Source organism: Oryzias latipes, chromosome 6 (assembly GCF_053564925.1).
Source record: "Oryzias latipes strain Hd-rR chromosome 6, Olatipes_Hd-rR_3.1".
Classification (NCBI taxonomy): Eukaryota; Metazoa; Chordata; class Actinopteri; order Beloniformes; family Adrianichthyidae; genus Oryzias; species Oryzias latipes.
Genome location: NC_136242.1, coordinates 21,427,552 through 21,451,290, shown reverse-complemented (window position 1 = coordinate 21,451,290; position 23,739 = coordinate 21,427,552). Strand labels below are relative to the sequence as shown.

Here is a 23,739-nt window from a genome sequence, read left to right as displayed (position 1 = left end):
TGTATGACCTTTTTAGTTAAGACTGGTTAGGAAAAGCAAAATGATTTACAATGTTCCAGTTAACCCTTGTGCAATCCTATGACCCCACCCTTACATTGACGTGTTCTCCCTACCATGACAAAGGTGGATAAAGGTGAAGAGGATTTCATGTAATCCATGGACACCAGTGAAGATCACTAATCATTGAAGAAAAAAGGTTCAGTGCACTGTCTAGTGGGTCTAGATAATAATAATAACAATAATAATAATAATAATAATAATAATAATAATAATAATAATAATAATAAATTAGATTTATCTGCACTTTTCCAGACGCTCAAAGTGCTAACAAGGTGTGTCCATTATTCATTCACTCCTCATTCATACTTGGTGATGGTCAGCTAATGTCGTAGCCACAGCTGCCCTGGGGCAGACGGACAGAGGCGTGGCTGCCAGTTCGCACCTACGGTACCTTTACTCCAAATGTTTTTGTCCAGATTCCAAGTTATTTCTTTCTCTTATAAGGTGAATTACCAAAACACTTCACACAGCTGCTCCTTGTCCAGCCCTTCTATCAAATTTTAGAACCCTTTGTGGCCCACGAGTTTTAAAGTTTGCCCACCTCTGTCCTAGACAATGACACAGGTTTTCTGATTTTGGCTAAAAACTGCATAATCATAATTTAAAGATCATTAGGATCGCTGTGAAAATGGATCAAAAGGTGATTGGAGTGGGACCTTTTGCTAGCTCTATTTTAGTCGTCAATCACAAAGAAACAAGAACACGAATTGGAATGTTTATTCTTGTCAGTGCCTCCACAATGCATAGCAAGTCACTCCGAGTACAAGAATGACAAACTTTCCACGCCCTTTTAGCTGCCCTTTTGGTAAAATTCTTGTGTCAAGAAAGTGTTTTTTTTTCCTTCTTCTTTTTCATTTGTTCAACATTAAATGACTGAACTTGGCCAATTCCACAGAGTTTGTGGAGCTGCTAAATAAACATGCTTTGGGCGCTGGGGTTCACAACCTTTCAGCAAGGCACAACCTTGTTCTCTAATGAAACCTTCAGTGTTGTGCAGAATGCTGTCCTTTTTTTTTCCAAACTCTGTCACAGCACAGAATCTCATTTTGTTGGGGGAAAAACTGAATATAGATAAACATTTATTCTAAACAATGAATGATTTGGTAAATGCATGCCCTGCTTCCTCATGAGGTCTATTGAGACCGTTAAAAAAAAAAAGCAAAGGGTGAAACGTATGTACATATTTTAATGTCCCTCTCAGGTCCATGTGTATGGTCGGTTCCCTGAAATCAGTCCACTGTGTATTCTGGTGACTCATTTCAGGGAGGAAGTAGACCCATGGGGTTCGCTGACCCTAAAGATGCCAGGAAATTTGTTTTTTTGCTCCTGAACTTGGCTATATCTCACTTTCTAGAGGTGCATGTCCCTCTCACTCACTCTCAAGGACCAAGCCAATCTCCCTTTGTAAATAGAACTATGTTTTATAATTCCCCCCTCTCTCTCAGATGACCATATCAATAATGCAGAGGAACCATATCTGTCCAGAACCATACGATCATTTCTCCGATTTGGGCTGGCAGTTATGGTAATAGTTTGGCCAACAATCTACTCTAGTAACAATGACCACAGATTACAGCTGTTTTCAGATCAAAGAGACTGCAGAGAGGCCCATGATTGATTGCTCACCAAAAGACAGAGTCAGGCAGTTCAGCCCCCCACATCTCACTTTTGCCTTCATACCCTGATAAGGGAAACATTCCAACATTTCTAATCTCAGAATATACCTTTTAATCTTAACATGGAGGAAACATGAAGCTTTTGTGGCGCTTCTTAAGCAAAACGTTTGACTACATAAAGAAATGAAACATACAAACATATAGTAAATACTCACTTCTCAGTACATATAACACCATCTAAGTGCGAACCTTTCATTTTCACAACTTTCATATAAAAATATATCACATTATTCTCAAAAAAGAGGTTTAATGATTTATTGATGTAAACACTGACTCTTTAAGTAAATATGTTTCTCTCTTTTATCACCATATTGGACATATTGTCTCGATGAGAAATGATCCACTTCATTACAATGACCTCTTCTTGTTAAACTGAGTTAAAACAGTCAGTAGCAGCCCGATGTTGTTTTTCACCACAAACAACTTAGACTCCCAAAAGGAAAGATCATAATAAATGAAAATCAGAAAAAGCTGTGACATCATGTGACGAGTATTAATTTGCATATTTATTAAAAGGGAGACATTTGTGATTAATGGAATCCAGCCATGTCAGAAGAAATCATGGCTTTAAAAACTCAGTCTGAAACAGACTAAAGACTGACAAAGACCTTCACAAAATACTGAGAGATAAAAACAAGAAGTCATTTTAGACGTTTTAAAAAAATTGTTTAGAATGTTTAAAGTACCACTGATCATATTTTCATATACTTTTAAACAGCTCCCAGTGCTTTTATAATTATAATTATGCCGTTTTTAGGCCAAAAAGAAATTCTAGGACATAGGTTCTGCTACAATGGTGCCGTCAGATGTTTTGGTCAAACTGCGTTTTAAAGTCCCAGTCCCAATCATCTTTTCAACTATTTTTTACGTATTCCCAGGGGTGTTTCAATTTTAATTATTTTCTTTTAGGCCAAAAAAATAAAATAAAATAAAGGTGTTTTTTTTTTAGGACAGGGGTTCATGAGAAATATATACCTCTGAGTTGTGGGTGGAACTGTTGGCACTGAGTAAGCCTGCTTCCATTTCCCGTCATCCATCTTTTTACGCTTTCTCCAGCTTATGGCCCCTCACACACCCAAGCTAACATTACTGGCGCAATAAAAATGGCAAACAACATCGGAGCTATCCAGCCGTACAATTTTGAAATAGGTTGCAGCTCAGATGAGGAAAACAAAGACGTACATGGATCTAGTCATCTGCAAGTGGATGCATCAGAATCGAGTGGAGCAGGGAGCTTGTGGCCCGCCAATTGTGGCTTTTCTGTCACACCTACAAGGTTTTCCCACTAGCAGTTTTTGTCTCCTCATTCACAACATTTTGAATAAAGAAATATACAGAAACGCAACTATAATCTTACTTTTTTCATTTTTATTTTTTTAAACATACTCCATCATACGAAATGCCTGAAGAACATGTTAAAAAACAAAAAACAGAATTTTCATTGGAGTTTTGAAGTTAGACAACAAACTATGACCCAAAATAAAACTGCTTGCACATAATGCAAGCTGTTTGGACTGCTTGCATTTTCATATTGCAAGCAGTAAGCAATAAGACATGGGAAAGGTAAAAAGAAGAAAAAAAAAAACAACAGAATGAAAATCATCTTGACGACAAGGGCATTGTCAGATAAGTAGAGAAGGGCAGTCAGAGAGCTATTTAGAGTGACGGTAAATGGCCTTTTTACCATTCCAGCTCCCCTCCCCCCTTCTCTCTCCCGTTTAGGGATGGCATTAGAGACTGCAGACTGACATACATTTTTTATAGCTTCATAAAGTCGTCCAATGACCAGGTCACCCTTCTCATAACTAGGGAGCAGAACGCTTGAAAAAAGCCATTCATCACCATGAAAGGGCCTGCTTGTCCAAGCGCCTTCAAACATGTGCACAGTCTGGCAAGAGACGCTCAGCACAAATGCTAACGTACTTCTGCCACTAATGCCAAATGACCTTCTCACATCTATTAGCGGGCTGGCTGACGCAGAGGGCAGACACGAACCCGTCTTGTCTCCTGCAAAGAATTCAATGACAAGGAGTAGAAAATATCATGCATGATAATGGCTGTTGCCAGCAACAAAGCAATCCCCCCACCCCCATCCCCAACAGGTAATGTCAAGTGAATATGAAATAATCTAAGGGACGCTTAATTGTTCACACAAGAAATCTTTGTCTCTATGTATATTACCACATAAATTGATCATTAATGTAGAGATTCAGTTGGAGGTAATCTAACGGAATAACATGACATGCTTTTTCAAATGTGTCCCCTTTGATTTAGCAAATCAGAGGGACCTCCAGTGTAGAACTGGAACGCCCCTCGCAGACAAACCATCAGACCACCAAACCCCATTAGTGTGCAATTAGTGACAGCTGGTGGGTTGTCAGCTTGGTAATGGCCTCAAAAGGAGTACCCGTGGAATACAAAAACTACAAGTGGTGCAGAGGTTCCAACCTTGGCAACAGCAGTCAACAGACTGCTTGTTACATGGAGGCAAAGGTTTCCATTTCCAGATAGGAGAAATGTACAACAGCGTTCCCGATATTGAATTTATCGCCACTTTTTATTCCAAAATATCAAAACAGAAGTCTTGCTCTTGTGAAAATATAAATCTCATTTTAGCCCAAGAGTGTTTTGTTTGGTTCAGTTCCTGCTCCTGCTGGCCTTTTACTTCAAAAGCAGGGGCTAAGCTATGTCAGACACAAGAAGTGGATGGACAGAGAAGAGAAGAGAGGAGGAGGAGGAGGAAGAGGGGGGATTGAAGTAGTTTAATAATTTATTTAAGAGGGAAAGAAGGCAGCCAAGGGGAACAAATAGTGTTTCTCCCAGAACCAAGCCCCTCTGACCCCAGTGCTGCGTACCTGAAGCCCAAGCCCCATCGCATTAGTGAAATTCTTATTTGATGGCATTTTAATATTCTGCCTTGATGACTTTTTAGCAACATTTACTTTCGGAGGTCTCGAGCGCTTCCCCCTGAGGAAATGAAACATGTCAAAACCCATTACGAAAAAATCAAAATTTAAATACCTCAGCCGTGTTAGCGGTAATACACACAATCCCCACCGCTCAGAGGCAAGGCTCACAAACACTCATCTGCTTGCCGGCTCGTAATGAGTCTGTTTGATGGGTAAGCGATTTGTGGGTCACCGAGCATACGTTACAGATCCAATTTAACCCTTGATTGCTTGTACTCTGGAGGACCTGGGAAAACGTGTTATTGAAATTTAATACCAGATCATTTCTTCTTCCTCCCATGCAGGGACAAAGGTATGCTTGCATGACTCATTGGATGGCCTGTGCGGGATGGGGGAGGCACTAGAAAAAGCAGCCAAGGAGGAGAGGGGAGACAAGACAACAGAGGAAAAACAAAGACAATTTTATGCATGGAGGTAATCCTGGCTTCATCTGTAGGTCTTGCTAAACACCAATCCAATTAGCCCCTGAGGGCGCCACGCTGTGCAGCAACTCACTTGAATATGAGGTCTCTACCATGTGATATATCATTTTTGTAATAATGTTTATGGCAGTTTGCAACCAGCTGCTGACAGTTAAAAGAAACGGTTTACTGTCATTTTATGAAGAGAAACAGATTTGATTTTCTGTTGCAAAAAATAATAAATGCAGACTAAAAGAAGCACGAGTCTTTAAATTAAGCCATAGGTATCTTTGAATATTTTTTAAAGCAATAAGATAATTTCAAGGTAAAAAATACAACGCAAAATCTTTAAGTTTTACTTTGAAGAAATTTTTAAATGTAAAGAAAACAATTTACTTCTTAGGCATTAATGAATGAAACAAGCTTTTTGCTTAAACTTTATTGCATTTCTGGTTATGTTCGAGCAAAATCGCAATTGGAAAAAAAAAAATGCAAGAGACCATAAGAAATACCACAACTTCTACTTCATCAGCTGCATGTTGTCATGCTTACACACTCATGTCGTCCTGTGGAAACTAAGTTTTTGAACTTTTTCTAAAACTGACAAAAATATAACTATACAAAAGTTTAAGTAGAGCAGGTGCTAAAAAAATCCCATTGGGGAAGAAAGTTTACAAAAAGTTGAACTTCTCTTTTAAAACTGTTAAGAAATATGCATTTTGCTCAAGGTTAAGTGCATAATGAGCCACTAAAAACCACTTTAAGCAACAGCTTAAAATTTAAACTGTTTTCCCAAAGAACTTTTGAAGAATAAAGAGGCATTTTACTAAGTGTTCCAATGTGTACACGAAAGATGAGATTTAAGGCATTATACATAATTTTACAAATTTTAATCACTTTTAATTAGTTGTCTGCAAATGCATTTGATCAACAAGCAGCAACTGTGAACAAAACTAGAACTCTAAAAGGATGGAACTTCCTGTAAAAGTGGGCTAATTGAGAGCTCAAGAGAGCAGTCAGGAGCCTAGTATGGCTCACTCAGAGTATTTGTCATTAGACCAGACTGCAGCCAGAGAATAGGGTGCAGTGCACCATTCGTCTGTGACCAAGATTTATGCTAATGTCTCCCTGCATATGCTTATTCTACATATCTATATTAAACTTAATAGACTGTTACATTGCTTCTTAACCTCGGCTTCCATACATGATTACCTCCTCTGATTTCTTTGCAAAATGGCATATAAACACGGGGCAGGAATTTTATCAGCGTGTCAGTGAGTTTGTTTCCAGTGGCAGCCCATGGCTCTCATAATCATTTTAATACTTCAGAGACTCGATCAGAAATGCCAGCCTGAGAGGAAACAGTTAACGTGTCACTCTGTAGTTTTTCAGAAAGTCTTGCTTTTTTTTCTGCATTCAAACAAGAGCAGGATTCCAAAAATATCCCTTAATATTCTGCTAGCATATTTCATGTATATATCAAAAGCGTAAAAATATCCAGACTGGTGTTTTTACTGTTGTATCGAATTAGTTTGGTGTGCATTGATTTTTGTTTGTTTTAACTTTTAACTGGTTTTATTTGTATTCTGTGTTCAAGTTATTTTGTCTCCCCTAAATCAGAGTCACACCAGGTTTTATGTGATGATGGGATCATTTTTTTATGTGTAATTTACCCTCAGCTTTTCTGGGAGTTTAATTTTCAATTTGTTTATTTTTCTGATGATCTGTTTTACCACCTGATTTCGTCATGTTTAGGTTCATTAAAAAAGTTTTAGATTCCCCCACAAGTCAAGACTTCTGCATGTGCACCCTCTATCGCCACAAGTTATGAGTTTTTATTTTTTGCAGTGAAGTCCATTTCACAAAATTTTGCCAAGCAGTTTTAACTAATAATAGGAATAAATAAAAGGATTTTTCAGAAAGTCATAAAAGGAGACGTTTATTTTTCTCTTCAAAATGTTAACACTTTTATGGAAGCTGTAAAAGCTTTTTTTTATTTGAATCCAGTTACTGAAACATCTTTCAAAAATCACAACTTTTTTGGCATGTAGTAACATATACAATCCAGACATTTTTTTAAATATAAAAACCTTGAAGAATATCAAATTTGAATATTTTGTATATTGTATATATAAATATTTGTATCTAATTTACATTCATTTTTGAAAGTTAAATAATGTTTAGGAGATTGTTTTTTAATGCACTTTTTTGCAGCTTCAGATACTTTTTATTGCTGCTCAGTAAACACCGATAAAAAAAGTTTGCATTTTTTCTTTTAAACCAGAGCTTAATAAATTAAACCAATCTGTCAGTTTCAGGGTAGATTAATCACTTTTAAGGATGAAAAACCTGAAGAAGCTTGTTTTTTTGTTGTTTTTTTTGTGGAAAAAAACATGAGGAAAACAAGAGTAAATATCATAGAAGCAACTGCACTATTGTGTTACATTAGTAAATGAAACTCTGCTTCAGAAAAAATATTTTTCAAATCTGATTGTAGATTTTGTACCATATCCTGCAAGCAAATGTCATCACAGGCAGGAACAGAGTATCAACAGTGTCAGCACAATTAGCTGATCAAATGTCCTACTCGTGCTAAACAGATTCTGTGGTCTCACTTTACACCCCACACACTGTCAGCTCTATTCTTCCCAACACAAGCTACTTTGCCATTCTCTTGATTTACAAAGTGCTGCTCTACACTGAGTTTCATTGTATAAAGGCTTTACGAGGAAATGGGCAAAAAAGAGCCAAGAAAAACCTTCTTAAGACACTTAGCCCCAATCCCCATCCCCTACCCACCACCACCAAGGATGTAAACTCCTTAACTAAAAGTCATCCGTTTTCACACTTCTTAAAAGTAATACTCCAAACATAACCTTTCCATTCAATAACCAACCATTTCATCTTTTAAGTTTACTTATTTCTGGACACCTTAAGAAATTACAAAAATGCTATGGAAAAATGATTAAGCAGAAATCTGACAAATACATTTGGTTCCAAAGATTTACCGGTATATTTTAACAAAAGTTGCTCTTCTTTAACTTTAAAGTCTGTACCAGTCTTCATCAAAAAACACAAAATCTGAAAGTACCTATAAGTTAATAGATCATTAAAACTTAAATTGCGATAAACAAAATGCGATGGTTAAACAAACCCTTGCATTGTCAATGTATTTTTCAGTTTTAATTTTCTATTTGACTTCATTTCAGCTGGACAGGGGAGCCTAAAATGCCAAATATAGTAAGATATTCATCCATCCATCCTTCCATCCATCCATCCATCCATCCATCCATCCATCCATCCATCCATCCATCGTCCAAACCTGAGTCACAGGGTTGCTGGAGCCTATCAAGCTACCGTTGAGTAAATGCAAGATACACACTGAACTGTTTCCCACTCCGTCACAAAGCCACAGAGACAAACAACCACTCAGGTCAGCCGGGGTGGAGCGATAGGGCGGACCTTTGATCAGAAGATTGCAGGTATGTTTTCCGGCTTCCCCGCCCATATGTTGAAGTGTCCTTGGGCAAGACACTAAACCCCACATTGCCTCTGGTGAAAGGTTGGCACTAGTGTTCGGGAGCAGAGCTGCCATCAGTATGTGAATGTGTGAATGAGTGAATGGGACTGTGACTGTAAAGCACTTTGGGCCTTCAAGAAAGGTAGAAAAGTGCTATACAAGCATACGCCATTTACTTACGTTCATACCTCAAAGATAATGTCAATACGGAGAGATTTTAGGAATGAGAATAAACAAAGATTCATGTGTAATACAAAAATGTGCATGAAAAAGTCCATAGTATTTAGGTGGTTAGGCTCTAGGCAGATGATGTCTTTCTTCTGGTGGGATACGCTCAGATCATAGATGAATAAAATCCTGAGGCTAGACGCTGATGGTGCCAGTCCATGACATAGTCTCAGTCCAGGTGGAGAATGGGGCAGAGGAGGATCTGCAAAAATGATGAGAGATAAAAGTCAGTGAAATCAAAAGCAGAAATATTAGTGTGATTAGTTGAGAAAAAAGCGGGGAATTTAGCTATTGGTTTAGAGTGAAGGCTTAATTGATTAGTGCCATGTAGAGTGAGTGACCCAAGTACTCAGCTTACCTGGAGTGAGGTCGATCTTCCTTATTGAAATTGAGCCAAAGCTCCAATTAGAACCACCAAATAACCTAAAAAGCATGTTTTGGATGGTGAGAGGAAGCCGGATTGTCCCCATCCCCAACAGAATCCGCAAGTTCTATAAAAAAAGGAAGCAGCCACGATCCGAACCACTCTTTGAGGAAAAAGTGCTAACAACTCCACCACCATGCAGCCAGTAATTCCATCAGAAGAGAGGTGTGTGTGTGGGGGGGTGGGGTCATCCATCCACAGTTCTGTTTTTTTTGTCTTGTTTTTTTAAAAGAAGGATCATACTTATTTCTAATACTACTGTCAATAATAGAACCACATCTGCATTATATTCTACTTTTCCACCATTCCATTAATTCAGCATTTGAATGTATAATTGAAACGTTCATTATGACTAGGAAGAAACTCCCCATTCAGAAATTTACCTACTGTGTTAATATTAACTCTGTAACTAATGTTTTTCTTTTTTAAACGATAGAAGTTTTTGTTAAAATTATAACAACTATGATAAAGTACAGTATGTACCATATACTGGATATTGCCCTTTGAGTATCTAATACACAGATACAAGTTTAATGGAAAAATATAGACATCCAAGTTGTGGCAAAACCTTAGCAATAAATTGACATCCACTTCATAATTTTCTTTTTTCTAATAGTAATTCTATTCTATTCAGTAAGACTGAAGATTTCATGTTCTAAATGTTTCAACCCCCTGCAGAGCATTTACTCTTGCATCTAGTAGAAAGCTTTTAAAGCTCCAGTTTCACTTACAACAGCACAAACACACAAATCCCACACATACACACATACAGCTCACATATGGACACACCACCATCTCCTTTCATTGTCTAAGCTGAAACCTAAAATATGACTCCACTTTGCACTCTAACATTCCAACACACTAACCAGGGCTTGGAATTAAAAGAGTAGTACAATGAAATATTAATTCAATTATTGCGGGTTTTCACTTAAGTGCACCATTTTCATAATTGTTCCATAAATTATATTTTCCAGTACATTTACTTTAGATGGATAATTAATTTCTGCTTTGCCCTTTTCAGTTCCTTTTTGTCCATAGAAACTGCAAGATGCAAATGTGTCTGTTTATTTTTACACTTATCTAGACGAGCTTTTAGTCATATTTAAATGCAAAAACGTATTTTGCTTGGTGGAAGACATGACTATTTCACGCTTATGTTTGGAAATACAATACACTCTTTTGGCTCCCAAATTTGGAATTTTTTTGAAATACTTTCTTAAAATTGAATAGTTAGGCAAGGATATTAATCTATTTATTTATTATTTTTCCCAACTTTTTACAAAGATAAAGTATGTATAACTTAAATTTATTTGCACAGGATAGAATCGTTCTTGGTATATGTTTTGTTTAATAAAGGACTTAATTTTAATAATAAAAGAAGAATATTTGCTACTGTGGCCATTTAATCCACTAAACCTGCTTATAAGTTCACTTTCTTCTACTTCCCTTTAAGAAATGAATTTGCTTGAAACATATCAAATCAAAATCAAAAACACTCCAAGCGGTCTGCTATGAATGAAATGAAGGCTATTATAAATGTTAAAACTTCTTGCAAAGTATGAAACTTCTGTAGAGGGTCGTCTTGTAATCTAAAAAAATATTCAAATACCGGACAACTGTCTTTTCAGACAGATACATTTAAAGCTAACTTCACACCAATGGTACGAGGTGTACACAAATTGAGTGCATTCTTACCAAAAGTCGTGCTTCATTGAGTGATATTCTCCTCGAATTCTCGTCTGTGAAGTTAAAATGATTGAAACAACAAATGTGTGACATGGAAAGCTGACATTCACACCTTGAAAAAGGAGAAACAAAGAGAAACACTCGACATCAAATACGCTAACTTGCACTAGAATTCCTATTTCTATGTTTAGCTCTTGCACTAAAAATCGACTTCATCTTGCCTTCACAATCCTGGGGCCACATTATCATTTCACAAGGAAAAAAGACAAGGCTGCAGCTTTGTCCTTTAAGTCCCTCTGACTCAAGAATTCATCAAAAAGCTGTGCTCTCCCATGAGCTTACTACCATATGCCACTGGAAAATGTCACCAGTAAAAGTCATAATAACTCACTAGTTTCCGAGCTGTATTTGATAATCCTCCTTACAAATTGCTCGAGCTACATCACATGCTGTTGTGCTATATTTCAAGTGTTCATTCAGGACAGCAGTAATCAATATTTCTAACACATTCCATTCGAATTGTTGTGGTATGTACCAAAAAAACAAATGAGATCATCAGAAGAACAATAGTTGGGAAGGTACACACATGTAGTACCCTTGATACCAGCTGTGAAAAAGAACTGCACACAAAAGCAAGATGCTTGATCATTGCTATTCTACCACCAAAGTAACATGTCTAACTGTGCAAAAAGAAAAGTGTTGCATCCTGCAGACCCCACCACCACCTCAAGTGAGCTACAACACACCACACAGCAAAACCCTGGTATTGCCTGAAAAATAAAACAGTTAGCATTCGTTTAGTTAACACACGTTTTCCTGGATGAATTGTTATGTTTTGCTTTGCATTAAAAAAAGACAGTTGCAAATGTACAGTATGTAAAACATGCTGTCTCTACAGCACAAACATGTGCACCACCATTAAAGCCATTGTCACTTGCATCCATAGGGGTTGACACTTGAACAGCACCAACAGCCTCCTTGAACAGTGTGCAGGCTTCAGGAGGGGTTGAAAAAAATGTGTATGACGTACTTCACCCTTAAATGTTGTCTAAGTGTTTACTACGATCTTTCACCCACGGCATCACCGTTAAAAAAAAATGTGCATGAACACTTTCGCTCTATGGGTTCACCGAGTGGCCTACAATCCAAAATTTTCATTTGGAGAACTCACAGGTATCCACCCGCAAGGGCAGTAGTGACTAAGGCCAGCTCAAGTGATGTGATAAATATGGATTGTACAATTGTTGTGCGTGTGTAAAGTCTATGACAGTAGGGCGGCATTGGCTACAGTAGGTTGGAGGTTGAGCAGGTTGTCCGATGATCGAAGGGTCTGCAAAACGATTCCCGTTCCCCCCAGTCAACTGTCGTGTCCGAGGGCTAGACACTTCACCCTCCCTGCCTCCAGTGTGGCTCCACTGGTGTGTGAATGCGTATGAATGTGCCGGTGTTGGTCAGAGGGACTCTGGGCGCGAACGGGCAGCTACGCCTCTACCATCACCAAGGATACATAAGGAGTGAATGAATAACATTCTAAGTGCTTTGAGCATCTGGAAAAGCACAAATAAATGTAATACATTTTTATTATTATTATTATTATTTTCATTTTTTTCCGGTTCCGGGTTATACAGCAGGACGCGTGGCGTGCCTCTCTGCGAATACAACTATCTTCAAATTACTTAAAAAGTTGATTTTTCTCCAAAAAAAAGAGCTGACCATGCCCCCGAAGAAACCCCAGGAATATGAAGAGCTCAAAAAGTCTCTTGACATTATTCAAGAAACGCTGAAAAGTTTTATGGATCAAGTGTCGGCTAAGCTAACATCGCTCTGGGAGATGATGGAAGAGTTCCGAAGATTTCAGGCTCAAAACAAGCAGCGAGAAAACCGGGTCGAGATTCTGGAGAAAAGACTGGACGATGTGGAACAGCAAGTAAGGATGAATATTGTCATTCTCACTGGAGTACCAATCAAGCCTCAAGCGAAGCTGAATGCAGCAGGAGCTAGCACTGCTAATGCTAGCGCTAGCGTAGCTAGCAGTTCTAATACGGAGTTCGGTGCAGCGTCGCTGGAACAGCAAATACTTTCATTTCTCACATCTAAAGGGATTTCCCTGGATCTCAATACCATCGAGACCTGCCACCTGCTCCCCAGGAGAAAGGAGACGGATAAACCAGCGATCCTCATCAGGATTGTGAATCACAAACACAAGCTAGCTTTGATGAACCAAAGGAAACAACTGAAAGGTTCGGCTGTTTATCTGAACGACCATCTGACCAGAAGGAATGCTGAAATCTCAAAACATGCACGGCTTCTCAGGAAGCGTAAGCAGATTGAGAACACTTGGGTTAAAGGCTGCAGGATTTACGTCAAACCGCTCGGTCCAGAGGACCGGTCCAAGGTTCTGGTCGTGAACACCAAGGACTTTGAGAAGTGCTTGATTACGGTTGTCTGAAACAACGTGGAGTAATAAATCAAAGAGCCAAATAATTTCAAGAAATATGACACCTGGAATCATCACTTTCTCTGTATGTCTGACGTAACCTGAATAACAGCAGAGTTCTGACCTGCAGACAACTTGACCTCAACTTTCACCGCAGCTGATATCAGCTGAAGAAGGATATGGACCTGAATCTAATGTCTGCAGACATAACATGGAAGAAAACTATTAACTGTTTAAACCAAGAGAATCGGCTGTTATCAGTAAAAGAAGAAATGCCAACCTTGGACAATTCGACAGTTTATGGACCCTTTTTATTTTTCCCCCACAGCATTACTTTATTATATAAAAAAATACAAAAAAAAAAATACAAAAAAAAAAAAAATACAAAAAGAGTAAAACAAATGATTAATCACCTTTGAAAATTGTTAAATTGATTGACTTTTGATGATAGTACTTCACTAGCTCCTAAAATTGATAAATTGATTCAAAAATCTTTCCTAATGTAGCATAACTTTGCACATGTTTTTAACTTTTGATACTTGATGAAATTTTTGCTATGAAAATTCCTGAAACAGTGTTGTGTCTATTTTACTGATATAGTATTATGTTTTAAAGCATGACTTTTAAAAGTAACATAATTTGCATATATTTCAGATGCTGCATTTGCCATGTTGATTTCTAAAATAGTTATTTTTGACGTAGTACTTAAGTAATTCATCTTTGGCATGTGCTTTATTGATACCTTATGATTATTAATTCTGTCTCATAAAACCTAGGAACCGGATATTGATAAATCATGTAATAAAATGGTTATAGTATAACGGGGTGGGATTATATAAGTTCGCTTCCTTCCACTCCCTTTCAAGCAATATTTATTAATTATATCTAATTATCCTAAGTTTGATTAGTTGCTGTATGAAAGTATAACTGATGATTATATTGTTTTTGTGTATTATTTCTATTTGATTGCTTGAAATAAACCATTTCAAATCAAAAAAAAAAAATCATTATAATGAAGTATTGTAAGGCAAATCTAAGTTGCACTCACTTATGACAAACGGGTGATATTGTGCGGTTCCCTCATGCCACATTTTAGTTGGTAGTAAGGTGTGAGTACTGGTCCTTTACCGGCTGCGTGTGAATACTGCACGGTGTAAAAGTAAAGCGGTGAACAAAGATGTAGGTTACTGTACGACACTTGTAGGTTGCCCACAAAAACTGCATTCTAATTGTCTAATTTCCTAATTTATAACAATAAGGCTGTGCTCAAGGAGCCCACAAGGAGTCCACTAATCATATGAACAGCACTTATGGGCTCCCTGTGCAGTGTGCAAAATTTGGGGGAGATTGAAAAAATGAAAAATCCATTCAACCCACCTTCATCTCATCTATTTCACCCTTACTTTAGCCTTACGTGTTGTGTAAGGGTGTTTTCAGACTGGACACATTTGGTTTGCTTAAAGTGAACCAGAGTTCCTTTCCCCCCAATAACTTGGAAGAAATATGCAGTCTGAACAAACCCAAGCGGACCCTAGTCCGGGACCATGAACTGCTCTCTGACCCATCTTTGTAGGTGGTCTCTGTTACTTTCCAATCGGACTGAGCTTCGTTCACTCTGAGATTTCTCAGTCTGAATACAATCCATCCTCAGAGCGGAGCAACTGAACTAAAATGACGTAAATAGAGTAGGAATGAAGCAACAAATGAGCCGCGGATAAATATAAAGCAACGATTGTCGTGCTATCAAACAGAAAAAAAAAAAAAAAGAGTCCAACTGTTTAGTTGTTGGACGTTTATTTTAACACAGCAGAAAACACTTCTTACATTCTTTTCTCTGTCTCATTGTGCGGCACGCGCAGCACTACTGTGACGTCATCCTAAAAGCTACCTTTTAGTTCCTTAACAGAATTTTCTTCAAGCTGCTCATAGTTAGTCAATACGTGTTTGGGTTGAGCAGCGGAGGGGTGGCAAAAGCTCGTTGCACTCACAGCGGCGCAGCGCGTGAATGGAATAGAGCATGTTTACTTCGAAGCCCATCCAGACGACTGTTGTTGTGATTTTGGGCTATACAAATAAAATTAAGCACCAGGTGCAACAAGATTGGAAGAGACAACATCAACACAAAAACATACAGAAATTAGTGACACTTGAAAAAGAAGCTAAATTTGAAACCACTTCACTTTAATTTATAATGCGAAAAGAGAATTTAGAGTCTGCAAGAAAACAATTCCATCTTGAACTGGCTTTTATCCTAAACAGAGCAGATCTTTACTGTCAGAAGAAACTAGATCAGCTTCACAAAGCCGAGACACTTAGTATTTTTAAATGGCAACCTTTACAGTAGGCGTGCCTCAACGCATTTAACTCCACCCACGTTGAGGCACGCCTCGGTCTGCGCATTGCAGCCAGGGGCTTCTCCATTTTTTATCCCTTCAGACAACCTGTATCCACCGTAAGGGTAGTTGTGACTATAGCTTTATGGGAAAGTTAAATATGTACAAGTCACAAACACACCACACTTGTGGATCTCTGCTGACACTCCATGAGCGGATATGTGAGCACAGCACCAATAATTAGACTTAAAAGTGAATCTGGAGAGCTGGAAAAAATATTTTCCTCTTATAAGAGATAAATCAAGAACTTCTACCACTTCAAGGTAGAAATTGGACATTCTGGCCATCAAGTAGGTTTTCATCACAAATATATAAACAGCTTTGACCATTCCCGTGGTTTGTGTGTTGTTTTACATAGCATGCTTTATAGTGATGGATTAAACCTTTCCTGTGGATTAGTTTAAAGAACAGGACATGCACCACCTGCATAAAGTCAAGGGTGGGGGGAGGGGGGTTACAAAGGAACAATTAGCTTTCGGGAACAATGCACTGGCAGAGCCACAATCATCTTTGTAGTAAACTGTTGTTTCACGATTTTCAATTTTTTGTGCTGATTTTGTCGTTTTTCTTTTTTTTCACAATAAAATGAGTCGGATCTAGCTAGCTTCCTCCCTTTATTTTGTTTGTAAATGTAGTAACTATCCTTGAGGAATTTCTGTTAGTCGTCAGAATTTTTGACATAGATAAACTTGAGAGCGGTACAGATCCAAATATTGATTCTTAATACTCGCTTTTTCTTCAAGCGAAACAAAAGATTTGAAGATTTTCCTCTTAAAAGGTCAACATGTAAAGATTAAAACCAAACCAGACAACTGTACTTATTGAATTTCATAGAGATTCTCAGAATGTTTCCCAGTGAGCTGGGTTTCAAATCAAAAACCATCTTGCTGTGAATCAACTGTCACTAACATAAATCTTTTATAAAATCATTGTTAAAGACCAAAATCCTGAAAACTTTAAACTTAAAAACGTTTGTCTTTTAAAACAGGACCAGTTATCCTTTTTTTTTTCATCCAATATCTCAGTTTACAAAGTGATGATGCAAAAGAGCAAGAAAAAACTGTCACTGGCATGGCTAATCCGAGTTCTGTTGTAAACTGTGTTTACATGTGAGTTTACTGTAATCTCCTATATTAAAGCAAAGAAAATGGTTGAGAACAACCTGTTCAAACTCAGCAGAGGAAAAGTTCCAGGAACAGACAGGCTTTCTCACATTCAGCCAGCAAAGTAAGTCTCCAGAGTATTTTAGGGTTTCTGTGAAAATCAAGCCTACATGTGAGGTCAAATCATTATCAAAGTATTTTATTTATACAGTGAATACGTTATAGTCTTAAATATAGAACCTAAATTAAAAGTGATGAAGAATCAATTGGAAGAAAGTAATTTAGAGTTATATTTTATAGGCCTATTTATGTTATAATCCAGTTTAAGGGATTTTGCTTTAGGGGATGGAATAATAGAAACTGCAGTGCCTCTGGATAGAAACAGTTTAAAAAAAAAAAAAAAGCAAATCAGAAAAAATTAACTATTGTGTTTAATTCTAAATATTTCAGGTGATTACATTTTAGTTTGATCTCTTTTCTGGAAATGTTTGGATCCATCACAGCCAAGCAATAAAACTGGGCATGGGGTCAAAAACAACAGTTGACCTGCTGTTTTAGGTCCTCTGGAGCTCGTCCCATCCATTGACTTTATTTGAAAACTGGACTGAGTGACCCCTCATCGCTTGCGTTCCAAATAGGAAGTAGCCGCTGGCTCCAAGAAGCCAAAATCCACAGACTTCTTTTGAGACACGAACAGCTGTTATTCTGATAAATATAATGACTGATATATCCAACATATCTGGATTATAAAGATCATGTTAAAAATATTTCCGTAGTTCAAGTTATAAACTGGCCAATCAGATGCCTCAAAGTATGTGTTCTCTTGTTGAATGTTCAAACCATTCGATCGACAGATTTTACCTGGCCCGCTTTGAAGTGGTAGGAAAATGGACTTCAAACAAGCTCACTCTTGATTGGTGGGAGTGGTTGCCATAGAAATGTGGACTAAGACCAATCACTACTTACTGACAAGTTCTGGCTCCAAATGGCAGAATTCCTATCCCTAAAAAAACGGTAACTGAATTGACTTAATTTCGTTTGAGCCAAAAGCAAATACATTTCTATGAAATCTGTCCAGTTGTCATATGCAGTAAATGGTCCCACCCCATCCGAAAATTGTTTCGATAAATACTTGACACTGTACAACATTTTGACAAGTCTCTTTAAAAGCATAATAGAAAGATTTGACATGTAAATTAAAAAATGACAAAATGAAAAATATTTTCTAATTCTTTTGGTCTTAGGGCCTTGTCCAAAATCAAAGTAGCTTTGAGTGCGACACCTATTTTAAATGTTATAGATAAAACAGACTGAAGTCACATTCAGTGACAGAAAAAATGTCCACAGAAAAAAACGTGTTTTCTAACTTTGAGGACCTTTGAAGCTAAAATCCAGCATCAAGAAATCACCAAAGAGTTCTTTAGCGCTGCTGCAGCTGGTGCTTACAACTCCCCCAGGAAATGTGTCAAAATAAGGAAATGAAATTTCACACATATGTGTGACAACTGGTGGTATTTGGTGGTCTGAGTCGTTCTGAGTCATCCTATCTATGGCAATGGCAACAGTAGTTTCAACATGGCGGCGTCCGTATCAGGAAGTAATGATGAGAGATTTTGCCTCATTTCGCGAGAGCTAGAGGTAAGGCATTTTCTCTGGGTGACGTCACTCCTTGATTCGTTTATTGTTTTTACAGTCGATGCAAGTGACCCCCCCCCACCCCCCACCACCTTTAAGCACCATGTCAAGATTACCAGGGAGGGTTAGACTTATTTTTTACATTTTTCTTAGATTTTCTGCACTGAAGCACCACGTGAACACAACACATTTCCATCTATCCATTTTTATGTAAGGTCACGGATAATGAAGGGCAAAGGTAAACCGTGGACAAATTGAGAATTTGGTAAACTCATATAAAATTCAAGTAATGTGGTGGAGATCTTTCAAAAATGTCTCATGCAACAAGTCTTTGTAACTTGATTTAGCACTGGCCAGCAAGGATATTTTCCCTGAAGCCAAATATGATCACATTTAAAAACACAAGAGTTTTCATTCTACATTGCTAAGTTGGTGAAAATGGGAAAAGAAATAGTAATTACTTTCCAAGAAAAGCAATTTTTCAAAGCATTGATGTGACATATACATAAAAATCAAAGCTTCAGAAATTGAAGCTGTTTTCTAACTTACCTTTTTTGAAAGTCAATACTTGAAGATCAATGTCTTCTTTTTAATTTATCGCTTTAAAATGTCTCTTGAAAACCGGAGAATGGGTCTTTTTGAACAGTTTCTTTTGACCTTTGATATGAAAAGAGGCAGCCACACTGCAATACAGCAAGACTTTCTGTGATTAGACAGCCAGATTGAGGAATAATCAACTGTGGAGAACAAAGTTCAAGTGAGACAACACTTTGCCTAATTGTAATATTGTAGAATACTTTGTAAGTGCTATTCGGAATAGGGAATCATGTTACAAAGTACGCTAAAAAAGACAAAACATTAGGATAATTGCAGGTATTGGCAGATTTCCAGCTTGCATAAAATAAATTAGCTTTTTTTTCTTGTCATTAAAAATGCGTGCGTGTGTTTTTTGTGTGTGTGTTTTTTTTTTATTTCATACCGTACAGATTGAACATAGAGTATATTCTGCTCTGCGTGTTAGAGGAGGGAGCTGTGCTGTTATCTGCTGATCCCAGAACTTCCCTTGGAGCGCCGGAGTGGGCCTGTATCACGTAGTGCACCCTGCACTGGGACTGTGCAGCCTGCTGACAGGAAAGCTCGATTAGCGAGTCACAAAGAGGCCAATATAGAGGAGCACTTCCTCAGCCAAAGGGGGATTGTCCAGAGAACACGCTCCAAGCCTCTTTCCTGACAGGGGACAGTGACGAACACACATACAGTGGCTGGCCCTCCTCAGGGGGAATCCATGATAGATTGGGATTTACTTTTACCGACACACACGCATGTATGCATCACCTACAAAATATATGACACACACACACCTTCACAATAGTGCGTGCATACAAAAACAAGAAGAAAAATGCACTCATTCTGAAGTGATATCTTTGGTATATTATCAAAACACAACTGTTAAATTGATTTGGAAAGAACAAAGTTTTTTTAAATAATGCTGGCGATCATCCAAATTGAGAGATGAGCATGTTTGGACTGGCTGCAGCCCTGCGCGTGCTGCCTTTGCTCAGACAATGGGACGAGATGTGGAAGTGGGCCTGGGCCAGATGAGGAAAGCGAGATAGCGAGGGTGGGATGAGGGGTGGAGGTTCGCTGAGCACAGACTGGTGGGCTGTTATGGGACCCTGTGGCGGAAGGGCATTGTTCAGCAAAGGAAAAACACAACAACAATAAAAAAAGAAAAGAACCACTCTTCCTGAATCTTTTTATATGATTATGTAAAGAACAATTGAGTGGGTGGGATCCGCTGCTTTGAGGATATTGAAAGAAGGTTCTCCTTTGAGACTTGGAATGATCCTTTCACACCTTACCCTGGAACACAGGGCGGAAAATAAAACAATGTGAGCTGCTGAACAGGAGCCTATTGATCAAGAGCTGTGTGTCCATTGAGAGAGATTACAATGGCCTTTGGCCTGTGACACATTAAGGGATGAACCAAAGGTTAATGAGGGGAAAATTAACCGATATTTAATGTATTTTTCGCAGATTCAGCCCACTATGCAATATGTCTCAGTATAACACAATTCTTTTACATTAAATACGATTATTCTTGTACAATAATTGACCTGGGTTGATATACGTTTGGGATATGCAACATATGAAAAGTATACAATGGGATATGGAAAAAAGTTTCTTCTATGCCTGTGAAAATATGTTGTAAGATTCGATAACATGTGCTAGTGTGTAAAGTTTTGTGACGCTTACATGATCTCTGGTTGAGCAGGAGACTTTTCAGGTAATTCTTCTTGGTTGTAGATTACACCAAGCCTAGGGTCATGCACCTGATATGCCTTTGAATCTTGTTTTTTTTTTTTTTTTGGCTGGAGTGCACAGTCCTCTCAGGGGAAAGATGCATCCACAGAAAAGAGTCTGGTGTGATGCTGCGCGAATCAGCCCTCAAGGCCCAGACACTGGTTTTTCCCTTCATCTTGATCTCACATTTTTGCAGCTTTCCACTGGTTCATGTTCTCTTCAAGGACTGATGGTACATTATTACCTGTGTGCGGACATTTAGATACACAAACATGTTTAAGTGATAATTGATGAGCAGAGGTTGTTGGTCTCACACAGGACCTTGTAAGAGTTTTTACTTTCAGATTTTTATCAAAACTGTAAACAAACTTGAATGCTATTCCCACAATGGAAAACAATAAAAAAAATCTTTGTTTATCTGTTTCAAAAGTAAGGATTTACTCTGAAATTAACTTGCTTAAGGTCGTTATAGGGTTTGCATGAAGATATTTCCCTTCTCAACAAAAGAATTCACCATAAGGTCATCATTGCAAACATAACGGCGTGGTAAATGAGTCTTTAAATACCATTTTTTTGTTTTTTATTAAAAGGACAAAACTCTTTTTTGAATGAGTTTGAATACAACCAATAAACCTCAAAGACATAACGATACACATTATGTAAATGAAGATACATTGAGTTAATTGTGTGTTGATGAGGACATATTTATCAAATAAAAAAAATACACTCAAAGACATACAGTAAATAAAGATGGGGCAGTTCAAATCACAGTCGCAAAAAAAAAAGCTTTTATTGCTGATTGTTTTTTTAACCATCTAACAAAAAGTACACGTATTCTGTAGGAGAAGAAACAAAGGTTCCATAAAGCATTTTCTGAAAAGGTAAACATTTATTATCTCTGAGGTGTCAGCTGGGCTGGAGGGCAGTCACTTTTACTGGCCTGTAAATGTCATCTCCTCAATGACACATTAGTGACAAATGAGTCAAGGCAACAAAGATGCTTTGACCTTACTTTCTGTGGTTCAGACAGCTAGCTTCCTCAAATCACAAGCAGTTCTCCACCGTGTTCTGACAGCAGTGGGTCGTGGAGTGGGGGTGGGCCAAGAGATTGAGAAGTAAAACACCAGCAGGGAAAAGCTACATCCTTAAACAAAATCATATAAAAACATTTTTTTTTCTGGTGAGTATAAAATCAAATGTAAGTAAAAATGTACACAAATCCTAATACAGTAAAAACAAGTCTGACATATTTTGTAGATGACATTACATTAACCAAAATTCCACTTTAAAAATAAGTTTAAAATAAGAAAAAACTTGATGAGCAATATTGTTTAATTGTATAAAGATGTACTTCTACTTAGTTAAAATTTAGTTTATTGCTAATTTGGACATCAAACATAAGCAAGCCATAAAACTTTCTTTCATTTCACTCAAATTTATAAAGAAATCGAGAAATAAATGAATTACAGGGCTATGAAAATGACTTGAACAAATTATATTTGCGACGGAAATTGCACAGACTTTCAAGAAAAAAAAAAGACAATTTTGGGGGGCAAAAATTATCACAAGTAGTAAAACAAATGTTTCACTATCAAAGAAACACCTGTAATCACCTTGGTTAGCTACACTGAGCTATTCAAGAGGTCCAGAAGTACAGTGCTTAGTGAGGGGGTATATTATAGATGAAATGACTTTTACAGCATTCTTTATTTAACCAGGCAGGGCAGCTGAAACATTGTTTGAAGTCCCACTCTGATGTAAAAAACAGTTTTGGGCATTTCTAACATGTTCTAGTGGAATTTTTGATATGATGGAGGACATATAAAGAAAATTAAGCTCAAAATTACATTTCTGAGTATTTCTTTATTAAAATTGTTGTGAATCAGGAGCAGAAACAAGCCACAAGATACCCGCTCAGCTCCATTCTGATGCATCCCCTTATAAACAACTAATCCACGTCTTCGTTTCCTAGTCCGAGCTGGCATCTGGCTCAAAACCATATGGCTTCAAGATTGATCACCATTTTTGTTGCACCAGCAATGTTAGGTTGGGTATGTATGAGGGGCTGTAAGCTAGCAAGAGAGAGTGAAAACACATGGATAATAGGGACGGGATGGACTTAGTTCTAGCAAATAGATGTGAATTTCTAAAAAATCTCTGCTGCTCTGCAGAAATGACGTCCAAGAACATGACACAGGTTTTCTTGATTTTCTTTTCTTGAAAAAACAGCAAAATCAGAATTAAAGGACCACGGAAGCTCTTTGAAAATAGATGAAAGGATAATCGGAGTGGGACTAGAGAAACTGTTCACTTTATGTTTTTGATGCACATCAAAATGCCTCCTAACCAGATCTTTCCCTTTGATTTGGTTACAGGCTCAATGCAAACAGTAAGTAACTTATAGTTCTGTTGATTTCTTAACTGCAAATATATTAAATTAACATTTTACTTAAAAATGAGAAGCCTCGTAGAATAACTATCAGTGTTTCACTTGTGACAGGACTGTTTGTGATTGAATATTTTGAACAGACTCCCACTAAATCCAACCAAATTGCCATGATGTCGTAGCGTTAGTCTTCTGTGTGTTTGTGTGTGTGTGCGTGTGTGTGGGTGTGTGTGTGTGTGTGTATTTGGACTAACATTAGGTCGCCTTCTGGAAGCTCTGACCTGGGCCACACAGCAAAGCTTGCAAACTGGCAACTGTCTCTCCACACCATTAATCAGGCACACAGAGGACTGTCTTCTATCCAGATGGGGTGCTTCTCTACAACCAGAACAAAATAAGCAGGCTAATTAATTCTTTTTGTTATGGACACAGCGAGATTAGATGGAAAGAAATTGAGAATTGGGACAAGAAGAGAGTGGTGAATAACTCATATTTTACAAAGACAATTTGTTCTTTC

At 37.8% G+C, this 23,739-nt stretch overlaps 1 long non-coding RNA gene across 1 annotated transcript in view; it reads right to left on the bottom strand.

Moving 5' to 3' along the window:
* Window positions 1-8,861: 8,861 nt before the first annotated feature.
* Window positions 8,862-23,739, bottom strand: part of LOC144992564 (uncharacterized) — a 54,013-nt gene continuing 39,135 nt past the window's right edge. The window contains exon 2 of the long non-coding RNA XR_013656621.1: window positions 8,862-9,056. This is a non-coding gene — a long non-coding RNA (uncharacterized LOC144992564). The remainder of the gene's footprint in view (window positions 9,057-23,739) is intronic.